Raw genomic sequence first — 27,379 nt, 5'->3', positions numbered from 1 at the left:
TCAAAATAAAAGTAATAAAATAGGCAGCTTAAACAATGGAAGAGAATTAGAACAAAGCCAGTGTAATAGGATTATAAAAATCAATGCTCCGACCTTACCATAAAAAGAAAAGCCCATATGAGGTGCAGGTCACCCCCTCTCCAAAAGGATACTAAAAACTGGATAGGGTTCAACTGTGAACGATAATAAACACAGAAAATACCCTAGGAAGAGAAATTAGGAAGTTTAAATTCAGGACTCTTACACATGGATATGTGAAATAATAATTGCTGTAGAGTGGTCAGATCAGAGATTTCTATGCTTGCTATGTTACAACACAAGAAAAAATACAAAGAAACATACAAAGTATGGAGAATTTAAAACTGATCAGAAGATATGTTTTTTCACATCATATGTAATCCATTCATATTGATTGTCAAGGAAATTCAGTTCTTACTCTAAATACAGTATCCCTATCAATGATATTATAGAGGAAACCAGTTAATACGTAAAGAAATCAGGAAGCAACTTATTTGGAGTTAACATCAACTGAAGCATTAGGATGTATTTACTAACGAAGCAGGAAACTGTATTATGGTTTAAGTAAATATGATAATCCCTGTGTAAAAATATCAATTAAAGAAAAAGAATAACAACTTGATTTTGTTATTCAAATTTTATTCCCAATCTCACAGTAATGTTTCCTATAGTTTGCATTAAGTGCTATTAATAGCTCATTAACAACAGTATAGTCACACCTAGAAGATTCTGAAACAGTAAAAAGTTTGGACACATTAAGATTTTATGTAAGCAGTAAAGGCAAATACATGAAAACAGAAAAACAGCATGATTATAAACTCATTTTCTCCTTCACTGCAGGTTCTACCTAAAATGTGTTTTTCTCTGATTTCCAATCACAGTCAGCTTCTCAGAAGTTTGTCTGTTTTTCAAAGACCTGACATTGAACAGTTTTCCCTTTATCACTTTTTTAAAGGAGCATTCTCATCACAGATCTTGCTAACGAGCACCTAAAAAGTGAATACTTACTGATCGTCCACTAACAGGGCAGCTAGAATTAGCTTAAGCACTAAATCCTTAGTATGCCACCACTATACTGCCTGGTTATCTTGATTAGATCATCCTGGTTTAGTTTGAAACGCATATTGTCACTGCACATACCAAAACCCACTCTGCCCTGTTGCTTTAGTCGTTACAAAACCACAGAAAATTATACTTTTTTCTCAAAGAGCAGTGAGTCCTAATTTCAATAGGATAGGCATGGTAAAAATTAAAGCTGGAGTAAAAATGTAGTTTCATTTATTTTATTTGATTTTTTTCCCATTGCATCTGGGAAGGTAAAGAGAATATTATATTGTGCGGAGGTGGTGGGACAGGAGAGGCTGCCAGCACTGTCAGCATGAGGTTGGGACTTCACAGTCTAGTCAGGTAAACAGGGCAGAAGTAAATGTCTGAAGCATCACACAGTACCATAGAGGGAACAAATGAAGACTCAAAATGTCAATAATACAGAGAGCACAAAGAAACAGAAAGAGTGCCTGGGAACTCTTTCTTGGATAGAAAGCATACAGCTTGTACTAGGACACAAGAAACTGAGAAATTTAAAGAGCTATATGAACTTCACATGGTGATACTTCAATGCAGGGACAGGTACTAGTTCTGGTAGAGAAGGGAATTCCAGTCAATAGGCAGCTGTGGGTCAGAGCCCACCTTACTGCCCTGCAATAACAGAAAAGCTGCCTGGAATAAGAGAAGCCAACAGGCTGCAGAAAGAAATATAAAGTTTCTGAACCCAAAAGGCAACATACCTTTCATCTATGTTCTGAAAGCAGCAAACCACCATCAGCATGCTGTAATGTAATTATTCTTCTTGTGTACCTTACCATTTTGCAGTTTTCACAGGCTGCATGTTTTAGTGAAAGAACTGTTACTTGGCAGATTTGCCTTTCAGTTGTATAGCTTTTGCCTGTGATCATTTTAATAACACACCCCATCAACAAATATTGATCACTTTCTAAAATAAAAGGGACATTTTGCTTTTCCAAAGACTACATGCTTAATAGCATGTTCTGAATGTACATAACTTGAAATATACTTCACTGTACCTTGACCTGAGAAGTTGCCCCATGCCTTTTTCCCCTTTTAAGTATACAGTGGGCAATAGCAATAAACTAAACTCATGGGGGACAAGGTATAAACTAACTTCACTTAGGTGGGAAGGAATTTCTTGTTAAGGGCATTTCTTTTCTCATTCCAACAGTATCAAACCTATTTATTTGGTAATAAAAGTTTCTGGACTGAAACAGACATTTCTGAACTTGTTGTTGATGATTAATGCACAGTTTAAGAGAGCCATTACTTTGTGACAGGCACTATCGAAGCCAAGTGTCAGATAATGTATCAGCTTCTGCTTCACTTTAATTCTAATTTAATGGTCAGAACTCCTATTCTTAACACCTTGTTTCAAATATTATACTGTAGAGAGTTCAGCATGACACGCAGTATTGAAGTACACCACCTGCCTTGTACCGTGAGTATCATGTAGGCATTAAATGGGATGTTATTTTAAAATTGGTCAAAGCAGCTTTTGAACACGAACACTTGCCACAATCCACTGCATAACCAGGGAAGGAAGATTTAAGTTTATGCTACATATGCACGAAGGAGAACTGACACGCAGCGAGTGCGGAGCGGCCGCGCCGCCCGCCCCGGGCACCAGCTGGGGCTGTGGCCAAAGGTCCCTTCGCTGCTGCTCCCGGGGCCGCCGGGACAGAGGGAGCAAGGGAAGAGGGAGCGAGAGAGAAGCCGCCGGGTCCTAATGCCGCCGAGCCCGAGCAGGAGCCTCCCGCCCCTCGCCCGCAGTGCAGCGGCCCGAGCGATGCCCTGACCATCCCCACGGATAGTCTTCGGGCCGCGCTGGTGCGACTTCTGATCCCACGGAGAACCACCCAGACGCGCTCACCTGCAAAACCTCCGTGTGCTCGGGGACTGGCAGCGCAGAGCACAGCCATGGGTGAAGCCACTGCCCCAGGAGAGACAGCACTGAAGGATTCGACAGAAGAAGGAAAACACCAGTAGCGACAGCCCCAACATTGATGCACCTCTATGCTCGTAAGAAACCCTGATTTGTTCCTCAAAACTCAGCCTTTACCTTAGAGCTGCTCATCTTCATCAAACAGTACAGGAACAGAAAAATAATGCCCCAAAACAGGTGGAAAAGTGAGAGAGCAAGACTAAAACTGTACAGACACAAGCAAGACTCCAGGATCTCTCCTAGCAAACAACGAAAGGCTCCTGACAAGCCAAAGACTCAAACGACAAGACTGCAAGAAGCACAACCTCGTAAGGCAGTTCTTACACCTGTGCACGTGGAATGTACCAGCACGTCTGCCTTCTGGCTCAGTGTTGGCCACTTTGGTTTATTACAAGCGAACACAGCTATACAGAAGGCAGAGACACCACTCTCTGCACCTACACACCATCCTCTCAAACACATCAGCATGGCCAGAGCAGTACTTTCTGATGTATTTTCACTTTGCTACCTCGTTCCTCTCCTTGCCTATACTTCAACATCCCCTGAAGATTAAACAGTAGTATTGTTACATCTTTATACCGCTTCAGTGAAACATTCTTAAGTGGCCCAAGAGGACTTGGTCTGGGGTGCGTGAATCAGAAGCAGGATTGAAAGGGTTACTTCTACTGCCTTCCATTTCTTCCAGTGGAAATTGTGATCAATTTTGTTAATATTTGCACATAGCTTTTATTAACACGTCTATAGTCTTAAAGTCTAAACCTGACAAAAGATGGAATAGACAAGCTCCACATCAGTGAAAGTAGAGTTAGGTGAGCAATGACAACCTCCTCCTGAAAATGAACAGGGAGATGAACAGACAAAGTCACAGCCATGAGTAGTGTCAAGTGAAAAATTTATATTAAAAAGTAGTCTTCCCATAAATGTACCTGTACTGTTTGGCATAAACTCCTCCACTACATACCATGCATGGCAGAACAAGACCATTACTTAAAAGCCAAAATACCTGACTTGTGATATGGTGTATCCATCTTGCCACAGCAATCTGTCTTACTCTTACCAGAATCACACTCTGTCACCTAGAGAACAAAAATTCTGGAGCCATGCACGTATTTTCAACATATCAATCAATTCAAGCTTGGGTTAATACTACAAGGCACATGAAAAAACCCCAAATGTCCTAAGGATTCAAACAATATCAGAAAAATTTTATTTAATGTACTGTTTAAAATCCTTTCCTCTCATCTCACTGGTGTGAATACACATCTCTCTCCCTATTACAGATACTGAAGAACCTTCTTGCAATATTCTGGTGTGAAGCTTCTCTAATGTAAGTGATAATTTATGTGACATTATCAATAGGTAAATCTGGTTTGTCTTTTACATTCTTATTGAACAATGAAAAATTAAATTTGTAAGTAAGCCAAAATTCAAGGACACCTAATATGACCAGGGGCCAAATGGTTCAAGCTAATACTAATTAGTGTTTTCACAATGTGGAGAGCATTAGATCTGTGCTATCAACTTCCCAAGTAAAACAATTTCGGAGTCTGTCTAAATACTTAAAAAAATACACAGGTGGCAATACAAATCAGTTACTTCTATGGTCTCTCATGAAATAGTCCAGAAATGAATACACTGAAACTGTGCCACTTTATTAAAAAGAAAAATAAAAATCACTGTTTCTCAGTTCCAACTTATGCTCACAAGACAGATGTAGCTTACAAACTCAGCAAACTGTGTGAAAAAAGAGCAATCAGACATGGTAAAACACAGCTTTTTGAAAGAATGTACATTGAGTAATTGCTAGCACACACGTCCAAAGTGCACAAAACTTCTCAAGGATTCAAACGGCTATGAGTATCTTCCACATTTTTATGTGTGATGGCATCAAGTTTCACTGTGGGCTGCAATAGTGAGGGCATGCCTTGAGGCTGGCATGTTCATTTAACATATGAGTCATTCAGTATGGAAACAACATAACAAATATCCACAAACTAATGAATTGTGAAAGAACTGTAACATTTTTTCCCTCAGGCTTGCACCTACTAAAGTGTCACAAATTAAGTCAATATAACAGAAATGATTCAGCAAAAGAGGAATTAAGCAGTAAATGACAGTCAACTTTTTTACAAGTCAATCACTTAAACTATTTTTATTTGAAACAATACCAGTCAGTACAACCACCTTAGACAAGATCAACAGAAAGAGACATTCCAGACTTGACTTTTATAAATGCTGCAACTACAGATAAGACACCTCTATGACATGGAAGTTGCAAGCTAGGTCTTTCTTCATTGCTATCATCCTTCAGAATTTGAGATGATTTAAAATTAAGAAGATACAATCCCTCCCTTTCTTTTTTCCCTCCAGATGCTGGTTTGAAAAGTAGAAAGATAACATAACTAACCAAACACTTGCCATGCAACAAACCTGAGTGAAAGATTAGCCTGTCAAGAAAAATAAAAAAATAGTTGTAAGCAGCCTAACTTCCTCATCCCAAGTTACTATATTAGCCTACAGAATTACAGCAGTTTAAAAAACCACCTATAAATACAGAGAGACAGGTATCTAAGCTTATATTCATATATCTAACATGCGTATTTCTCCAATGCAGCTGAAGGAACCTAGAATGCCCTCAAATTACAGCTGCTTATTTGTTTTGCATTTTGGCACTGGAATGAGTAAACAGCACTTTGAGGGCCAGATTTTATCTCCCTCCCACCTAGAAAGTAAAAATGAAAAGCCGAGTGTTACAGAAAGGGATATTAAATACAAGTCACTATTAGTCACCTTCCATACCAACCTCATTTCAAATAAAGAGACTGCTTACATTAATCTTTTCAGGTCTAGCTTACACACTTAGATCAGACCTTTGGAGTCTGGCACAGAGCTCTCAGGAGCTCACCTACCAGGCATTCTCTGTACTTCTTCTCCCAGTATCTTAGTGAGGATACTCTGTTTTAACACTGCCTTAGGTACCTGTTACAATGCACGTCTATACCGTGCAACTGAGTACGGTGCAAGTGGACTCTGTCATCTTGGCTGGTACTCTGCCCTCCAAGGATGGACTGCTGTGTTCCTGCTCTCACTGTGTGCCCACGGGAAGTATCTCAGCACAGCGATGCCTCTGAGCTCCTTATCCTTCCCTCTCAACAGGGCTAAGGCCTCTGACAGGCACGCAGTGGCCCGAACGCTGTTACCACTCTCAGACATTAACCACCACCCCTTGACCAACACACTCTATCCGATTAATGCCTAATCTGCTTGTGAATCAGCTCCTGAGCCACCACAGCCTTCCGCATGGCATGAGAAAATTAAGAGTTCCTGAGTTTTGTCAAAACCCCACTGTCACTGGCAGTAGCACACTGCTGGAACAGCTATCTCAGCTGTGAAACCAGTTCATCGCGAGGGCACTCGCTGTCTGTGCTGCTCTTTACTACGTAGCATATATACATCCAGCACCTCAAAATACCCTTACAAAGAAGCTTTAAGAACTGCCAGCTGCTACCAGAACAGTTCCACTGCAGTATCGACCTCCAGTGGGATTCAAAGAGTAGGAAATAAAAAAGGCACAAATTCTTTGTGAATTTCAACAAGGTGGATACCCACAGATAAGGATATACTTGGCTTTGGTGAAAACAAGAATTTTTCCTTAAGAAATTGTTGGCCTAAGTTATTTCAAACACTAAACTAAAAGGAACCACTTCTACTATACTACAGTTAGACTAGAACTTTCATTGGTGTTTCTACTTTCATTTTCCAATTCTGTGTATTATTTAAACAGTGTGAAACTTTCTACAATGTAGTACCAGTATAGCAGCTTAGCATGCCACCATTACATTTTTTTAATCTATGCAAGGATTAAAATTTTCCAGCTATGATTATTTTGTGAATAATTACATAAATGTTTCATATCTGCTGCAAAATTGGATCAATGCCTGTTAGAACAGTTACATGTGCAGTGGTGAAATATGCCACCAGGGGTTAGTTATAACATACTCTGAGTGGAAGAAAAAAAACCAGCTGTTTTCTTTTTTAAATAACAGTTCAAAAATATTCAGTTCTAAATATTCAGAGAAACAGGCTCACAGTGAGCCATAAATGGCCACTAACTGCCTCACTAAAATAACTTCCTTTTCTAAAAAGATACTTTCACTGTTTTCATATGCAAGAAGTCACTGCTAAGTAAAGTTGTTGTACACTGCTACAGGATTTAAAATACTGCACAATACAGAGCAATCCTCCTACTTTTCACATTTTAGAAGAAAATTTCATCAGAGAAATCTTCAGAGAGATACACAAACAGATTTTACTGAGAACTATCAAGTAGTGTTTAATAAATTACATGCAAATTCTTACCAGAATGCTGTTGATTTTGAAGATGACATATCCATTGTTATCCTCAAGAAATCCATTCATATTCATCACTAGTACCTTGCTTGCTTTGCACTCAGGCTTTGGAATGGATTTCTGACAAGCAACCCACACCTACTAAAATGATTTCTAGAAAGCAAATTATATAGCTGTAAGACATGGAAAACCAACCAGCAATTTGCAAACCACTGCAAGTGCAATGCAAACATAGCCAATATAAAATTCATTCTCAAATGTTCATCGTATTATGCTGGACACTAATATAACCACAGTTGTAACATTATACTTTTTAAATCACTAGTTCACCTATAGAAAAACTGCAAGAGTGAAATTCCTCTTACCCTGTGAAATCTCATATACCTCATCTCATAAAGGGTGGTCATTTGCCTATAAATGATTTTTTTATAAAAGAACAGGATAAAGGAACATTTTTCTTAATCATTCTTAAGATCTTCTAAGGAGTAATGAAAATTGAAGTTTTATTATGCTGGATTGTGCATATACACAGAACAGTAAAGGGTCCCCAGTCATAAAAAAACCAACAGCCTAAACAGGTAAGACAGCATGGGGGAAAAGTTCACACACTGTGCAAACAGCAGGATCATAGTAAATGTAACACTAGTTCTACTCTGCCAGTGGCTTTTGCTTGCAAACAAAATAGGAGGAGATAGAGGGTAAGATGGGCAGATTGGGTGGGGGGAAGCATCTGTAGTAAGCAGGAATGAAGCAGAAATAAAGAGATAGAATGGACAGCAAGGGGGTGGAAGGAACAGTCAATAAGTACAGGACGGAGAACAGCTAATTAAAGCTAGTGAATGTTCTCTGTATGGTCAAAGGTCCATGGGCTTTTGGCTCTTTCTGTTCCTTTGAGTCTCTGATGGGGTCCTCTCTGTACTGCTCCCGGGCTTAGAGCAGAAGGATTATACTGATTTTCAGTCTTTTCCCCATCACAATCCCCTCCCCACCTTTCAACATAAGATCAAAGATCTCTCCCTAACCTGTAGTTTCAAAACAGAGATCATCTCAATCTGCTCAACACTATCTTTATAGAACAAGAACATGCAGATCAGCCTTATTAGCAAATGATCCAAGTTCTGATATTCTGACTTCAACCTTTCAAATTCTTTCATAGGTAACAAATACTGGACAAAATTCATTTACACAGCAGAAGAGTGAGGCAGTAGCTGAAAGTTGACAGGAGTATGTAAAACACTGTATTCCATACTGAATAAGAGAGAGTTGTTAGGATTCAGTTTGGGGACAGCTACTCCATAGGCTCTGGTGCACGCTGGCAGATGAAAATATTCTAACCTTCCCAGTAAACTGTGCTTGTTCTAGTATTAATTGAGCAGATTAGGCTTCTATCAGAAAGGAAGATGCAGCATTTTCATTCTCAAAACACACATCATTTATAACCTCTAGCATAAATGGAGATAAGTCAGTGTATAGATCAAGTCTGCCCACAAAGGCAAACCAAACCCACAAAACTGAAGGGGTGTAATTTTTTACAGGGCTGTATGGATAAGGGCAAATAAACTAGAATGAAGTCACTTTCATCTGGTATAAGGTCTCCAATACAAATAGTTTATACAGGCATAGCAACTGCAATATACTTCAAAATTTCTGGAACTGGGCCAGCCTTCCCAGGTTGTTTCCTTCTATGCAGAAATAAACCACTAGTATATACAGTTTTACACTGATACAGCTCTGTTCACACTATGGGTGGCTGATACTTTAATTATGCCAGTACAGATAAAGTAGAAAAACGTCTTATAGAGAACTTAGTGCCTCAGATATAGTCCATTTACCTCTTGCAAGATAGCAACCATATTCCTAGCGCAGGCAAAGCTTTAGAGTACTAATACGTAACTTAAAAAATAATCCCTCCTGTGTAATTCCCAGAACATCACCAACCTTTGAAATGTTAATGGAATTACTAGAGACAAACCAGACTTTGAATTTCTGCCAGATTCTGTCAGGGGTTCAGCTGACAAGAGTTTTCTGTGTGACACTCAGATGTCACTATTCTTTTCATAATACTTTTCCTTTTAAAATGAACTGGTTTTTTTCAGCAACAATATTGTGGCAATTTTGAATCTTTGTAAAAACACTGTTAAAAGCAAAGCGTGTGTTTTGGCTTGAAAAATACACATAAAAGCAATTACTCCTCCTCTGCCAGACTACAGCTTTGGAAATTACCTCTGACTTGCCAATGACAATAACAGGCAAGTAGTTATCCAGAAAATCCTTTTAGTTCAGCTGCACAATATAACTTCCACCAATACTGTTTGTTTGAAACAGCACCTGGAAATCCACTGCACTGTTCAAAAACCCCATCTTTTTTGCTTCTAAAGGCACAAACTTCTCCAAGTATTCCTTAAAGGAGAAAAAAAAAAGTTTTAACCAGGGTGTTCTCCTTGGGACACTATGGTAACTCCCAGACAGCTGAGTTGAGACATCAGAATCACCCAATAGAACAAGAATGCATTATCCTCCTTACCTATAACTTGTTTTACAATAAGTTCCAAACCAGACTCCAGATAAATGCATACATGCATTGCATTTGTCTCCCTATCTCCATCTCCCCCTGTTCTCAGGAATCTTTGGATCAAGTGAAATATCTGTAATTTTAATTTGCTTATCAAATGTGAACTTTATCAACCATAACCTAGCTAGCACACAGAATGTACTGATAGGTAAATTTGTTATTAAAAAAATAAATTTTTTTTATAGCTAACTTGTTCTTAGAGATGGATCTGTGTTGCAAACTGAGGTACTTTAAAGTTCTTTTTTTTTTCTGTTTGCTAGTTGGTCAACCTTAGTAAGAAAATGAAAACAAAAATCAACAATATAATCCTTACAATAGTAGCACCCTTCATAAATTAATGGGAAGGGCTTACTTACATAGAAAATCTTGTTAAACAAACATTATTTCTCTATTTAGAAAAATTATCTCACTGCAAATAGTTAGCAGAACACTTTAAAGACCTGCCAGTAAATGTAGTCTATTCTATACAGAAATTGCTATGAAATTCTGTAACAAATTAGTCTAAAAGACATACAGAAAGCATTGTGAAGGATGCAATACTTTAAGTTATTACTTACAAATCAATTTCAGTGCTGTTTTTGACATATGCAGAATTTTCTAACGTTGGGATAGAATAGAAAAGAAATTTTAAAATTTCCATCAGAGGGAAAACTGAGGAAAATTGTTCTTTTTCCTGGAGATTCTGAAGTTTTTTCCCCACAAATCTCTCAGCCAAGATACTTTTTGCAATCTTCAGAGGTCCTCCCTTCTTTGTTACTAAGGTGAGAATAATCTTTGATACATGTATTCTGCTGAATCAAGCATGATTAAGAAATTCACTCCACCTAGCCATTGCCTCTGGCCTGATGCTGTGCCCTTAAGAAGGGCAAGTATTTATTAATTACCCTTTATTGTGTGAAGGATAGTCAGATAAACAAGGTTGGAGGGTGGGAGCATACACAATTGATGTTTTCAGGACTAAATGATCCAGTAGGAAGTTAGTTGACAGTAAGCTGCAATTAAAGACAATGTGTAAAAATGGAGGAGAGAAACAAGCAGTTGCAGAAACAGGTCAGACTCTAAAGTAAACACCCTCACATGGTGTTTAGAAGCAGAAGGCTGTGCCAAAACAGACACGCCTCATCTTCACCAGTGAGCTACAGAGTAAAAGAATTCCATAAGTAGTTGTGAAAACAGGTAGATATGAGCAAGAAGTTAAGTCTCCAACAACAGTCTTTAACTGAACCAAAGCAGAGGGCACTTCATCCATCTGCAAACTGAGATACTTGGCCCCTTAATTTAAGTGTGGCTTAAACTGAACCACTGTCCTTTTGAAGTATCTGGAGTCCCAAAGCCAGGTCTCCATATGACTGCTGTATTCACTGTTGCAGAAACTGAAATTCAGGTTATTGACTATCCCTCTTCGACGTACTGATTGGACTTCCCATTTGATAAGCATTTGTATCCTGTAAGATGGTATTTCATAACTACACAATAACCCATTCCACAGTATGATAATGGAGTTAATCTTTGAGGCCCTACACAAGCTTCATCACCTCTTCTTGGTTGGTGAGGATGTCAGGAATGAGATATCCCTCTTGGAAGACCCTGGAACTTCCCATAGATATACTGCAGATAAGGCAAGAGTCTCCTCCTTCAAAAATGTAACCAACCAGCTCAATACGACATTACAACAGTGGGATCCAGGAGGAGAGTATTTAAGCTGCATATTGATGACCAGGATAATGAATTTCTGGGCTTGCTCTCAAAAGAATGTCATGATGTTGGGAACCAAAACCAGCACAGCATGCTGTGTGATATCCAGTTCTGCCACTGTTGTTAAGCCCTAAGGTAACCTATGCATTAGCTTGCACAGCCAGTGAGTCCTCTCGCAGACATTCTTGGAACACAAGCCCCAGGAACAAGTTAAGGTATGTCTTTCTGAGGGGGCAGGAAGCTAATTATGTTCCAAAGAGGAATGGAACTATAATACTCCATAAAACTAATCCATCAATGTGTTAGCCACAGAGAGAAATCTGAGCTTATACATTGCTCAGATACTCCTATTTTAAAGTGTTAATGGCACATACTTATCCACAGTGATATTAACTGTCACTTAAAATACGTCACTTCTCTAGGACTGAATAGGCTGTGTGCTATGTGATTTTTTTTAATTATAAAGAACTCTTAGTTACTCTTGCTCAGATTTTCTGTAACTTTACAAATTCAGGAGGTGCAGAAATTTGCCCCCATCATTTAGTATACCCCTTGGCAAGAATTACAGAGATTACTGATTTCTATAGGGGAAAGAAAAATCTGTATTTCTCATCACCATCAACATGCAACTTATTACAAGCATGTGATACTTCTTCCACTTAATTATATACTATAAAACCACTTGTATTTTAATAGTGTTCTTTAACCAATTGCTTGGCAGGAATAGTTACTTTCTTAAACCAGATGATCTCGTTCAGATGCACCTGTTTCAGTCACATTCTATTTAAGAAACCCTAAATATATCTCATTGATGTTAATGGTTCATTGAAGTTAGATATCTAAAAAGCTAACACATGTATTTCTTTGTTGTAATCTTTTATCTTAAAATACTCTCCATTTTTATTCTTGATCTTGTTCTCAAAATACTGACCTTTTATAGTATCTTTCTCTTTTTGAAGACGGCAAGGGAGCAAGCCTATAGTTGAAATCGGGTAAGTCTTAAAAACAAATCCCCAAATCTTTTAATGTTCTTTCTTTGAAACATCATCACACAGAAGCAAAACTTTCTGGTTTTTAACCAGGAAAATTTATTGCTCTTTTTCTAACAATTACAGAACTATTTTCCACATTTTAACTCCCCACCCCATTCAAAAAAAACAGAGAGTGAAAGAGGACCTGGGTGATAAACTATGACAAGTTACTGGAGATGGCCATAATAATTCCTGTTGCCATTGCACACCCTGTTCCTCTCCAAGTTTCCAGCCTCCGTTACTGAGGTAGCAGTGCCTGCTACGTTTCAAGAGCTAAAATAAATTACAAAGCACCTGTTCTGGCTGACTTTAAGGCTGTAGGTTACAAACTCTACTGAGCTGTCACAATACAAACAACTGAGCTACCCTGTCCCTGGAGAAAGTGGGGACCAGCTGGAGCAGGAAACAAATCAAGTTAATCCCATGATCTGAACGGAGCCCCTAACACTTACTCCAATATAAAAGCTGTTACTTCTAAATTATGCATTACCAAAAAACATCTCTGTCTTTGCAAAATGGAAATTGCACTAGTTAACTAGCTACACATTCATAGCTACATGTTTGAAACAAAATAAAAATGTGGTTGGAATTAGACCTGGACATTCATGTTCTGTGTCAGTATTGAAGTCCTCTTTAGGAACAGCACTGCTGAAATATTAGTTAACTATATAATGCTCAAGCTGCAACCATCAAATCCTCTCACAAATATAGACATAACTATTTTAAATTAAATGTTAAGTGGAAAGCTTAAGTTGCTTTACTACTTAACTATCACAATTTTAAAAAGAAGAAACCTTTCATTTCCTCCCCCAAAGAAGTTCTTTACCTGAACTGTAGCTTGGGAGTCCCCAGTAGTCTGTTCTGAGATTCTCATCCCACTGAATGTCAGAGACCTAACATTTCAAGGATGGGATTTCAACATCAGTTGTTGATGACTTAACTTTGACTCACTAAAGATAAACCAACCTTTATTCCCACTCAGGTCAGCTCACTGACTTCACAGAATACACTTCTAGAAAGCAGAGCTGAATACTTTCAGTAATTGCACTCATCAGACAAAAAGGGAAAAAAACAATAAATGAACAGAAACTAATATAAAACATTTGAGACTTCTTGATGTATGATAAATCAAGTATTTTTGTGTATTTGTGTGCTTTACAAGTAACTGAAATTACTGATAACTGCTTGCTGAAATAATATAATCTCAAATACCTTACCTTCTTACTCTTCAGGTACAAGACTCCTGTTGTATGAAGAAAACCCAAATTTGTCCATGTACTAGAGATGGAACAATAACAGTTCTGCTGAAAGAGTCAGAAAAAAAATACACTTGCTGTTCTCAATAACTGTATTATAGACATGGTAAGCGTCATTACGAATACTACTGAACTTGGTTTCTGTTTTGCTCTTGTCCTACTTTGGGTTCTATGGAATGGTTTTGGTAAAATTTGACTTCCTGTATAGCCACAGTGCACTCTCACCAACAGGAAAGCCTGATAGGCTTCAGAATATATGTTGTTCTTCAATACATTAAAAATAAAGTCAGATACATCAAAGTCATCAGTTTTTGTAATTCTGTAATATTTATAAAAAAGCGTTTTAAAATTGTGTCTGGTAGATACTGTTCATAGCATTCATACTGTAAAATAAGACCAGAAATTGAAGCATTATCTCCAGAATGAATTCTGTTTTGTGATGATTTTATTGAAATGCATTTCGGCTTTAAGAAGAACAGGCATTCCTGTTTGGAGTATGTTAACAGTTCAAAAGCTTTTCTTAACTAGCTTCTGATTTCTAACTAGCCATTACATCTATAAAGCATATCTTCATGATTTCTTTAAGTATAAGGGACTAAAAGAAAGCCTTACACTAAAAAAGTGATGTTCTTTCCATGTCATTGAAGTTCTTAGCATCAGTACTCTAACAGGAAGGCACTCTAAGAAGTTAAGCATGTGCACAAAACCATACAGAACGCAAGCCTCAGTTCGGAGACTCAAAAGATATCACAGTATTGTATTTGTAAAATCAAGTACTTTTAATACTGTATGATTTTTAGCAAGACAAATGGTATTGCTAAGGCTTTTCAGATCATATATTTGTCTATAAATATGCAAGTGATCCAGTAATTTAGCAACAAAGTAGACTGGTATCATTAAAGGACCAGATTGTGCACCACTGAAAAGGATGACAAAGTGTACTCTGCCCTTCTGGTACAAAGCATTAGGTTGTTTGCGTTTGTTTCCAGATTATCACTTGTTTGGCTTCCGGTTGAAACACCAAACCTATAGTGAATTCCCTCAGTGTCAGAATCCTCATCTTTTCTGTCAGAGAACATGAAAAAAAAATCAAGTACCTTTTAAAATATTCACAAGTATTTTATTAAGATAGTGCTAATACTTCTTATTGCATATTGTTCCCATGCAGAATATGACTATAAACAAATTTCCACTCTGAAGTCATTAATATCTTATAAAAATAACTGGATGTCTTGAAAAAATAAACACAAAGTAACCTTTCAGCTAAAATGAAACCCTGATCCAGTGTTACAGTGCCAAGATTTAAGGATCTATTAAAAAAAATGACTGGCAGAAAATTCAAATTATGATTTTTTTAAATAGAAAAATTTCTAAATTGTGAAAATCTGTCTGTGACTTCCTTTTTACGTCCTCTGAATGATCTGAGGCTTGGTAACCAACATTTAGATCCAAAACAACAACTCCTCGCTCAGCAAAATATTGAATTAATATAATAAACACATAAGAAAATTCTGAAAAAGCTTCCATAAAAGAGAATTGTGTCATTAAGAGCACCACATTCTCTATCATCAACAGCTACTCCAGAGGTAAGTAATGGTGCTAAAATTATTTTCCAGGCAACAGTTTCCCTCCTTGCATCTTGTAAGTATGTGTGCTACAGCACATGCCGTTTCATTTCAAGATACTTCACATGCCAAATGACGAACACAAAGGCTCTGACAGCACATGGCATTTATGCTAATTGAAATGAAATGCCAGAGTACCAAATCCAAATAGGCATAATTTAAGAAAACTTACCTGAACTTGAGAAAACACCTCTTAGCTGCATCGGTGCTTATTCCCAAATGAAGACTCTTCCTTGCAAATAAGTGAGCTTTCTTCAGATCATTATTCTGTGGCACAGGCTCCTCCAAATGGCAGAATGAATGTATTGCCATTATTGAAAATTTACGGATAATCTGAAGGAATTCAACTGAAAGCAAGAAATACAGCAGCTTTATCTTCTGTAACATTACTGAAAATACTTTAGTAAGTTTTCAAGAACTTGTTGATTATCAATAGATTTGAAAGCACATGACGGATATGTATATGAGTGACCGATACGGTAAGTAAAACGGATTTAATGAAATCAGATGGACAATTCACTTGAGCAGAAATGCTCAGATAAAGAATTCCCATTTAATGCTACTGCAGAGCACCATTTCAATAAATTTTAGGGCTGTTTTTTACACATTATATCTTTTGTCTCTGCAAAGCAGCTTTCACAGGTATATCTATAACAATATATGTATTTTTGCAAAATGTTTACTTGTAATATAGAATTATCTTTCAGGTAGTTCAAGTTATTCCTTCCAGTGTGACTTATTTTGTAACTACAAATACTGAACGACATCTACCCCTGTTATGCTAATACAGCCAGCTTTACAAGACTGCTCTCAAGTTCCTCACATCTTTCTCTCATTTTATAGAATGTATGCAACATTTTACTTTGGATGCTCATTTGAGGACAAGATGAATCACATCTAAGACAGATTCTAGAGGCATAATTTGATGAGCATCTATTTTGGTAAAATGCCAGTTCAAACAGAGATGACCCTCCTGCTGCTTATTCTTATCCTCGTGCCACCACCACGTTAGTGTGGATGCATCTGCTGGTGGAGCCACCCACTAACATAGTGAGGAACTAATCTGGGTTAAAAATTGCTGCTTGTCATAGACAGAAGTCACTGCATGACCACATAGCTAATTGCAGCTACAAATTCCTTAATACTTAAAACAGTGCTAAGAAAAGACAGTTGTAAGCCAAGTGTAAACTACAAGGTGAATCACAGCTTTGCCACTGAAAGCAGTATAGCCTACTCCTGGACCGCTTTAACTTCCAGTTCCATCTCTGCATCACAGTTCATTATCCCCACAATGGCACAAAACATGAGTGCTTGTACGGCCACACCGGAATTGCCTGGGTTACAGTTCCTGCCAGAGGCCATACACTGCAAGTGTAAGGTGGGACAAACTACACACGGTGTGTGAGCGCGTGAATACATGAGTGCATCTCTCTTTCCCATTAACAACAGAAACAACTTAGGTCATTGTTCAGATTGACAAACACAGATGAGATTTATGCTGTTTAACATGTCTGCCTAGGTTAGGCCTGACCTTTTCGAACTTTTGAATCCACTACTTGATTTCAAACTTTGTCCAAGACAAAAATTGAAAAGTCATTTACGAATTCAGAATTCCAAGTACTGGGCAAGTGGATAGAGAAGACCAACACATGAACTAACCAAACTGAATGACAGACTGGAGCACATGCCATGCCCATGTTATCAGAAAACAAGCACATACGCAAGAGACACACCTTGTAACTGGACCAGCTGCAGCCTGTATTTTTCATTCCCTCTAAGATACAACTACATAGGAAGCTAGTGGCTGTTGGATCTTGTGCTCTCTATGCAGTATTCAAATCTACTTAAGTGGCATTAAAATAAGATTCCTTGGTCTGCAAATTCAAGCTCTGCTCCTTGTGTCAGTTTAAAAGTACAGCATGTACAACACTTGACAGCCACCGGTCCTCTGGCACAGCATCTCATCCTAACGAGATGCATTCTTCTTAGCAGATCAGCCACTTCATCCTTTAGAACCACTAAATGAATGAACAGCACCAAGTCCTTGTGACTTAGCAGTCTTTAGCACTTTATTCTAGCATTCAGTATTTTGATTCTCTAATCCCATAATCAGATAACATTCCGTCAATATTATTTGAAAAGAGTAAAACGTATCTTACATCTTTGTGGTGAAGAGTAGCATAAAGAAGTAACTCTGCTCCTTCCTAGTACCTCTTATTCCATTAAATTGCTTTCTATACTTCCTAAAAGTCCAAGAGACATGTCAAGTCCCTCAAATAATACTTGCAATGTTACCATCTTCCTTGTACTTTAAATCAAAACATACAACCGTATGTTTCCTCACAGTACACTGCTACCAATAAGACATGACAACCACTATATCCTGTTACTGAGATTATTCACATATTTGGAAGGGTTAGAATATTACATAAAAACATTTCTGATCACATGCATGTGAATGTGATTGGCCTTTTACTTGACTACATACAGGCAGTAATTCTGAGATTTCCTCTTATCACCAACTTCTTGCTTAAAACATAATTAACAACACTAAATGACAACAGTTAAAGAGGTTTCAAGAAACAAATTTTATCCAAACACAGGAAGGAAATCAATATGAATTCCCCACATACTATTGTTAATCAAAATACAACTTCTTAAACAATAAATGTTAAGTGAATAATAAGATGGACAGTACTGTTATTTCTTAAACTCAACCAGTTGTATCTCAACATCTACACATATTCAGCATGTACATAGTACATTCTAACAGTGGTGGGGTTTTGGGGTTTTTTTGGGGGTGATGATGGGTTTGGGATTTTCTTTTACTGTAAGAATGGCCTCTCACAGTCCTTGCTTTGGAAAGTTTTTAGGGCCTCAAGCCTTTCTTAGGCTGCTAACCTGCAATGATGGCTCTGTTACTGTAGTCTCAGCACAAGTGGTAGCTGAATTAGGCAAAGTAAGCTTAAGCCCATTTACACAGCTTAACTACACATAAAGAATCAAATTTTCAGGCACTCTACTCTGAACTAGTTCCAGAACTGGAACCAAGTCAACTGTATGCTAGGAAGGAATTCCTACACAAGGAATTTAAACTGATATAAAACTTGTATACAAGGAATTCCAAACAATACACAAAAAGGCATGAGTGTATTTCTCTTACTGTTTTAAATCTTAAATTTGGGTCAAATTTGCAAATCCATGATACAACATGATGCAAGGGGAAAAATAATGATTTGCTAGAGCTTAGCTTACTCAATTCATGTTTTTTTTTACAAATGAAATATCTATTTGCATAATACAAGTGTGATAATCAAAAAATCATTCTAGTTGGAACAGACTCCAGAGGTCATCTAGTTCAACCTCCTGCTCAAAGCAGCATTAATATGTGAATGCTCATTAATGATACAAGATGTGCTCTTAACCTTGCAGAGAGCACTAATCACATGTAATCCTCAATCAAATGCACTCAACTGCCTTTGATAGGATTACTTATCTGCAGAAGGGTTTTTGGGACCAGTTACTTGCCATACATTATTCCTCAGCACGGAACATTATAGTACTTCCTGGCTACACCCGTAACCAGCATCACACTTCCATTTCACTTTAAATGTCTTTTCAGCAGGTACAGTTGTGAGAGCGATTTTCAGATGGGGCCTTGCTGTACAGGGGTAGATTTTGATAGATGAGAAAAGGATGGAGTGAAGTAGGTAGTGATAAACCACCAACCCAGGCAGAAGCACAGAGATAGGTCCTGGTTTCAGGTGTGTTTCACAGGCTGATGAATGTAGAATAGAGATCCTGCTCTGAGAGACACCTATATGTATGGCCAGACTTTGTGAACGCAGATTTGGGCAGGGCTCTCCCCACGTGGGTGTGCCCTTCCAGCCTGCACAGTGGATTTTTTAGGTGAGGCACAGCGTGTGCAGAACTGGCCCCACTGTTTAAGTCCTGAGGTCCATCTGCCACGGCCGAACGAGCTTGGACAGTGACAGTGAAGTCCTCGAGACTGTCACAGCACCCGGTACTAACCGGGGCTGACCCTGCTGAGCATCTGAGATGTGACGGGATGGGATGGCAGGGAGGCATTGAACTGCCAGGGGACGGTCCCACTGAGACTCCAACTCAGGTCCTTGGGATTTGGAGTCTGGAGTGCTCTCCATTACACCAAGGAACCACCCCAGAGATACCTATAAAACTGTAGAAATCAACACCACTGCCATCAACAGTTCCTCAATTATCAATGTCAGTGACCAAACTTCAGCAAAGTAAGTTTGAGAACTTCTCCTTTAGTACTGTCATTTGATTTGTTCCTCCAGTTTTGCTCTGACAAGGACCTTCATTTTGGATCTCTTTAAGTTTACATCTCTGTTTCATGCATGAAGAAGTGATTTAATATGATACAGCATTGCAAATAAAAAAAAAAACACTGAAACCATGCACAAGTAAAAAGGAAAAAAAAGGTGAAATGTTTTATAAAACTATGATTAGCCAGTGACATATATTGAATTACAAAATAAATTTGCTCTATATTGGTTTAGTAACGTATTCTTTTCTGAAGCATGAAACACAGGAACAGTTTACCTGTGTGCCACAAAGAGAGAAAAAAACCTTTATCTTGTGAATAATGATTTTATTTAAATATTTATTATTGCTATTGTAAGTAACTTCAAATATTAATACTGTGGCCACTTCATGGTAAACCATATCAATACTATTTAAATGGTAACAATACAAACAAGAAATAAACACCAACAGAACATACAGAAAAAAAGAAATTTACTTTTTCAGCTTTGTTAACCTTGGTCTTAGGCTTATCCAGAAGGCATTTTAAAACATTAGGCTCTAGGGTTTAATACATTGAAAACTTTTAAAATTCTACAATGCTAGACATTATTTACATGCCTTCCCCAAGCATTCATGAACAGCCACTGCTATATGCTAGGCTGCATAGAGGGCCTGTCTCTATTTCATCTGATACACTAGCTCTTAAAGTATAGGATACTCCAACAATTTTCCCTTAAATATCTAGAAAAAGAGTTAAATTTAGAACTCTCAATAAACTTTCCTGCCAGCGTGTAAGTGGTAGAAATCAGGTCACATGCTGGTGCACATGCATCAACCACACACCCATGAAAGAAAGGGACATCGCCAGAAGATGCACATATGAAGGAGCGAGACAGGAATCAAGCAAGCAATTCTAAGCTCATAACTGAGAGATCAGACAGATCCACAAACTGACAGACCATCTTCCCAGCAGATTTCTACTTTAAATATTTTTATTTTATCCTTGGGTCAAGAAACTTTAATATTTTTTCTGATTAATAAAGCTGAATAATTGATTCTACTAAATATTTAAGCTCCCTTTTAACACCAAACCATATTGCTTTTGTGTTTTAGAAAGCAAAATTTTACTAAAGAATAGCTGTTTGTGACAAAACTAACAGCATTTTCATGTTTGCAACCTTTTATAGGAGCATAGTATTTGGCACTCCAGTTTGGACAGGAAGTTCAGTACTTGACTACCAAGTAACAGGTCACTGTGCTGGCACCTTGTCAGGGAAGAGCCAACAAATTGCAAGGAGATGCTCTCCTGACATCCTACTAAGCCAGATATGTCAACACCTTGCCAGGTGCTACTGCCATATAAAAAGCAGATGATTGGTTTTGAGTTTTGGCCAAGGTGCAAAACTACTTTCCTGACAAATTGACTAGAAAACAAACAAGGGGAAAAAAGAAGAAAGAGAATTGTGTCAATTATACTGTATTGTTTGCAGAGAATGACACCAGCACAAAAGTTCTGCATTAGCACACCACAGGTTATATGAAAATTGCTAGTGTGACTAGTTAATAACACCTCTGATATAAGGAAAAAGCACTATCAGACTGAAAAGGACAATTATAGCCATTCTCTTCTGTTTTAAAGGCAAAGGTAAAAATGATGCTTTATGTAAAACAATTACTGAACATTACAACAGCTTTGGAACACATTATGCCTAATTTTAAAGTATAAAGGAAGGTTGAGAGATTGAGAGGGAAGAGGACATACAATTAGAGGCATTTCACAGGCCAATAACTTGCAACACCTGAGAATGAGAGGGGTGATAAATTTGCATCAGCAAACAAGAAGCTTGCAATATTTGGTTTCAACTAGAAGTTTAACTATTGATATTTTGGGGTCTAGGGAAAAAAATTTAACGTTTTCTTTGTTACCACCATCATTCTCCTCATTCACTCCCCACATCCCTCACCAACTCAGGATCCAAGAATCATAGCTAAATGCTCTAAAAACAGTTTGGGGATTTTAAAAAATCATTTATTTAGAGAAGAATAACGGTTTCCAGGCCCAAAATGTTTGCTTTTTGAGGGTGAAGAACCACATGTATTCTTACAGCAACCAGCATAACAAAACTCAATCATGATGTGGTGTTTCAGCACCACCACAAAATAAAAACTGTCAGATAAAAATATCTCTGTTCTACACTTCACATTTTCTCTCATTAGCCCTACCAAAGAATTAATTCATACCATCAGATTTACTAGCTGTTTCACAAATACACATTAACACCAAGCCTGATACTACATTTTTCAGACATACACACCAAAGGATAATTCAAAAACAGGAAAGATTTTACAAAGGCTTTAACTTCACACAGAGTTAGTCCCACCAAGTTTAACAAACTATTAAGACATGCAATTCTGTGAAAAAATCAGGTAGGTATATAATATATTGGCAATTCAAGAAAAAGGAGATGGGACAGGTATTTTTGAACTCTTCAGAATATGCATTGGTCTTCCTTTGCCTTTACACAGCACTTACCAGAAAGAGATGCCAAAAACTGGAGCCTCTGCCTTTGCATAGTATCAGGGACTATAACAGTACTGGCATCCTTACACAGGATATTTCCCCAAATGGGATTATAGAAAGCAAAAACATCCAAGACTAAATAAGAAAAGAACCACAAGACTAAAAGTGATAAAATTGAGCTCAAGCGCTCTAAGTACCAGAGGGAAAAGTCCCTAGTGGATTGGTAACACCATGTCAGTATAGGTCTAACTAGGTAAGCAAGAAGGGATAATCTGTCATTTTTTAAACTTCATAAAATGTATCATTGCTCCTTCTTTCTCAGTATGTATTGACATCTTACCAACTTAGAATCAGTTTACTTGAAGAGACTCCATCCTTTTGTACTGGAATACATAAAAAATGTCTTGAAGCACATTATGGAGTGCAACAAGAATTGTCTAATTTCTTCAACAGCAACTGTGTTACTTAATCTTCTTTGTTCTGCAAACATAGGAGCCAAGTTCTGCAGGCAAGATATCTGAAATTTTTTTCCAAGAATCACAAGAGTTCAACTCTAATTATTATGTTTGACTACCACTTACTTTCAAGAAAACAAAGTTACTTTGAAAACAAAATGAAGCAATTATTTTTAAAGTTACATGTGTTATATCAAATACTGTTTACTTGCATAGATATAATTTGGCATTAATTTCCCATTTATAAATACACACAAAAGAGAGATAGGAAAATTGGGATGATGTAAAATATTCTGTCCTATAAAACACTGCCTTCAGCTGCTACTGTTGAAAACTGTGATTCTCAAAAGAGATAAATCACTTACTGATAATGTCTTTTTAATTTTTCCTTAAGTCAATTAAAACTAAAATCCACCTTAGAAATCTCAGACTTTCATGCAGAGAAAGAGAAAACTCGTATAAAGGCCAAACAAAAAGGAGAGTCAAATATAACCCGCCTTAAAAGAGCAACATCAATTAACATATGAAACCAGAAACCAACATACCATATCTGGGCAAATACTATCTATTTGTGCACTTAATTTCAAAACACTTGTCTTGCCCTAATCCTTTTTACTTTGTATCCTTTTTAACCAATGCAACTCCAAATTTCCACATCAGTTTTTTCAAGTCCTTAACATCAAACCAGCCACTATATTTGCCATTACAGACATGAATTCTGTTTGGCTATTGTTATATTACCTCATGTTCAGTGCCATTCAATTTCTTCCATCAACATTTCACCATTGATACTTTCCCACTAGAAATATTCTGAAAATAATTCATTTCTGAAAACACAAGAGCTACTAAGTTAAGTCCTGGTTATTGTTCCCTGCTGGAATGGGGTCAGAAGCCTGCAGGCTGTAGGAAAAGGAGGTAAAATAACTGAAAGAATAGAATGAAAATTAAGAGCAAGTATTTTGAAAGCCAGCTGAAACTCCCAAAAGGAGATCTTTGCAGTGATTTCTGAGAACACTACATCAGGTCTGATGTGTTCAGTTTCTCTCTTTGCTACAGAGCAAAGTATATGCTCCTGTTAAGAATGGCAAAATGACACGTACCCTTATGAGACTTAAGAAGGAAAAAAGAAGTCTACTTTTAACTCAGAGGAATATACAGATTTCTTGCGCTCCAGTGGGGCTACAGACGCCACAGTAGGTAACAAATGTAGCACTTACTTTCAAAAGTAAAGGGAAAAAAGAGTCATAAAAACATAACAAGTTTTTACTGCTGGAAAAAAAAGGGTTTAAACAGATTGCAGTTGACAAAAAAGAACCTGGCCTCTTATTTTAGCTACTGATTTTATAACGTCTGTCTCAAAAAAGATCTCCCTCTCTTTGGTTAAAATACCACGATGCAACAGCCAAAGGATACATGTACACATTAAAATCAGTAATGTTAGTAGCTTGTGGGCTTAAAAATAGTTATGAAATCCAAGAAAGTTTCCAGTCACAGTCACCTTGACTTCATATACACAGAAATTATCAAAGATGATGGCAACTAAGCTTTTTAGTGGTATTTGACAACAGAACATCAATAATGTATTTAAGCATTAAAGAGGGAAAAAGAGATATACATATAATAAGTTACTGTATTATTCTTATATTTCTGAAATGGCACTTTGCAAGTTCAAATTTCAGTGTTCTTATGTTAGTTTCTGGAAAAAGAAGAAGGAAAGTCAAGCAAACATAAAACCCAAGAAACAAAACCTTCAGAGCAAAAGTTTACAGCTGATACCTCCCACTCCATATTCAGTTTCTCAGGGACCATCATGCAGCAACAATCTGGTTAGAAGTAAGCAGCCAACGGGTGTGTAATTTGCAAGTGAAAATATTTTTAGAAGACACACACTAATAGCATATGTTCTCAGCCTGATACAATTTTCTTCATATATGCTCTGAATATTATTTCCCCAACATTCGTAAGTATGTTCCAGATAATGGTTTCTTGTACAGTTATGTTACTCTTTGAAAACAACATATATATCAAGCCTTAAAGAAATCAAACTCATTAAACTCATTTCAGAGTTCATGTTGGGAGGGGCTGGGGGAGCCTCTATGAGTCTCTACTGTCACTGTAATCACAAAGTTGGCAACTTATGCTTGACTAGAGTGCAGTAAGAGGATGATACCCTGATTCAGAAAGTTAAATCAGCTATGTACGTCCATTCACTTACCTGAATCAAAGCAGTTTCAAAAACTGCATCTTAAAACACCTCTACTCAATGTTAAGGAAAAACAGTTTCAAAAGCTGAGGCAGAAACCAGTAAAATGAGGAATAAGCCATCTGTTGATACATTGTTAGTTAAATCTAAACCAAATCTAGTCAAATTGACACAACATGCCAAAAAGCCCTACATCTGAGCAAACAGCAGAGTAACTAGATCCCAAAGTCAGTACCAGCGCACATCTGGAACATCCAAATCAATTCCCCCTGACTGTGAAGTTGTCATCATGTAGTAATCATTACTTTAGGGCTGTTTTGATCAGGACAACTGAAGTTCTATTGTACCATGAGATGAAAAACGTCAGATTCTTTTCTTTGCCAACACGCAAATTATCTTCCTCAAGCATATGGAAAAACTCAGGTTTGGATTCTTTCTTTGGCACAAGCTTTCCTTTGTTCAACTTGAATATCAGGGAGGAAAAAAGAAACTATATCAGTAAATCCTACTGTGGTACTTAAGAGTATATAGATAATAACTGAAATCATAGAATAGTTTGGATTGGAAGGGACCATTTAAAGGTCATCTAGTCCAACCCTCCTTCAATAAACAGGGATAAGTTCAAGGAGAGGCCAGGTTGCTCAGAGCCCTGACCAAAATGACCTTGAATCTTTCCAGGGCTGGAGCACTGACCACCTTTCTGGGCAACCTGTGCCAGTGTTTCACCATCCTAATTGTAAAGTATTTCTTCCTTTATATCTAGTTTGTACCCACCTTGTTTCAACTTAAAACCATTGCTCCAGTGCTATTGCCACAGACTCTGTTGAAACGTCTGTCCCAAATTTAGGTTAATTTACCAGTGGACCCTAGCCACCCCTGAGAAAACTAAAAAATTACATGATAATGGTAAGAAACTAAACCATAAGCAAGTATTACTAGGGCTAAACCCACAATACTCTGAGAGTCCCGAAACTCCATGAGAAAAATTACTGCATATATAAAACTACCTAATGAAACTACTAAACAACCTTATTCAGTGGATTGCACTATTTGAATAAACAGTTAAACAGAGCCAGTGGAAAAAGAGATGAAATACGTATCAAATGCACTGTGTGTCTGTAGAGACACCCATCTAAATGGCTGCAGAGCAAATCAGTCGCTTCTTTTACACAACATACCCAAAAGTGCTTTACACTCCTGATGAAAGTACACAGACAAAAAAACACTCTCCACAATGAAAGCACTGATGAATCAACGACAAAACAATACTAAAAAAGACTCCTCGAAAATTACTAGCAAATTTCATTACAATGTTTTTCTAGTCAGGCAAACAGCTTCCTCCAATGGAGTAAAACACCCTCAAACAATAATTCAATTTTCAAAACACTGCTGTTAAAAATAAAGGAATAACTACGGCAAAAAGCTAGATTATGTATGTTACAGTGGACCAATTAAACTAACGCATCATTTCACGATGTAAACCATACAACGCTAAAAGCTTTTTAAAAATGCAACGAGGAGTAAGGTGGCAGGAAAGCACAGTCAGGCAGCGAGCGAGGAGGTATTTTTGGTGCCGCCACCAGCACCATGTCTTGCCTCCCTCGCTGCCCGCAGCCCCGGGCGCAGCCTGGCTTGGTCCGCGCTGACACCTTCCTGACGTACGAGAAGCAGAGCACTGACCTCAATGCCGAGGCTGCTGAGCTCCTTGCGGCTCACGCTCCAGGAAAAGGGGCCAACATGGATGGATGCAAGTGCCAGCTACTGCAGCCCGAGGCTGCCACTGCAAAAATAAATGCTCGCCGAGACCGAGAGCCATGCACCACCTCGACCTCTAGAGCCTGCAACCTCCAAAAACGACTGTAAAGCGAACTCTAGGCTGAGATTAAGAGCAGAGATTTTCAAGACAGAGCTGCACATCCCCGCAGCGCTTCGGCAGCAGCAGAATTAGCAGCACGAGGGTCTCGGGCAGAGAGACAAGCCCCGAAGTACCGCACCTCGGACTAGGTTAAACCCCACCCTGGGCGCGACTTTAGGCAGGCATTCATTGAGCCGCAGGTTAATTATCAACTCCCTGCCCCGAGCAAGGCGCGGAGCGGCAGCACCGCTGTGGGGGGAGCGCTGCGGGGCCGCCCCTGCCGCCCGGGACCCGCGGCGTGCGGGGAGCACTGCGGGACCCTCAGTGCCCGGCGAGGCGGCCGCGGACCGGTCCCTCGGCCCTGCCCTCCCAGCGTTCCGCCGGAGTGATACAGCGCCGCGGAAGGGCGGCACGAACAGAGGGGGTGGAAAATACCTCGGGCGCTGCTGGCGCGGCCGCGCCGCAATCCAGACCCCGCCCGTTCGCGGCTCCGCCTCC

The 27,379-nt window shown here is 38.3% G+C and overlaps 1 long non-coding RNA gene across 4 annotated transcripts in view; it reads right to left on the bottom strand.

Moving 5' to 3' along the window:
- The window catches only part of LOC139670994 (uncharacterized), a 38,569-nt gene extending 11,195 nt beyond the window's left edge, over positions 1-27,374 (bottom strand). Inside the window, exons 1-4 of one of the 4 annotated variants that reach the window (XR_011697639.1) lie at positions 26,707-27,284; positions 15,733-15,907; positions 13,897-13,983; positions 7,391-7,534 (exon numbers count right to left, since the gene is read on the bottom strand). This is a non-coding gene — a long non-coding RNA (uncharacterized lncRNA). Of the gene's footprint in view, positions 1-7,390; positions 7,535-13,896; positions 13,984-15,732; positions 15,908-26,706; positions 27,285-27,316 lie in introns of those variants that run through there. The other 3 variants (XR_011697628.1, XR_011697625.1, XR_011697635.1) reach the window with 3 other exon arrangements.
- Positions 27,375-27,379: the final 5 nt, after the last annotated feature.

The sequence above is a fragment of the Pithys albifrons genome, chromosome 1, assembly GCF_047495875.1.
Source record: "Pithys albifrons albifrons isolate INPA30051 chromosome 1, PitAlb_v1, whole genome shotgun sequence".
Classification (NCBI taxonomy): domain Eukaryota; kingdom Metazoa; phylum Chordata; class Aves; order Passeriformes; family Thamnophilidae; genus Pithys; species Pithys albifrons.
Note: the sequence above shows the minus strand (reverse complement) of the source record. Positions and strands in the feature narration are given on the sequence as shown.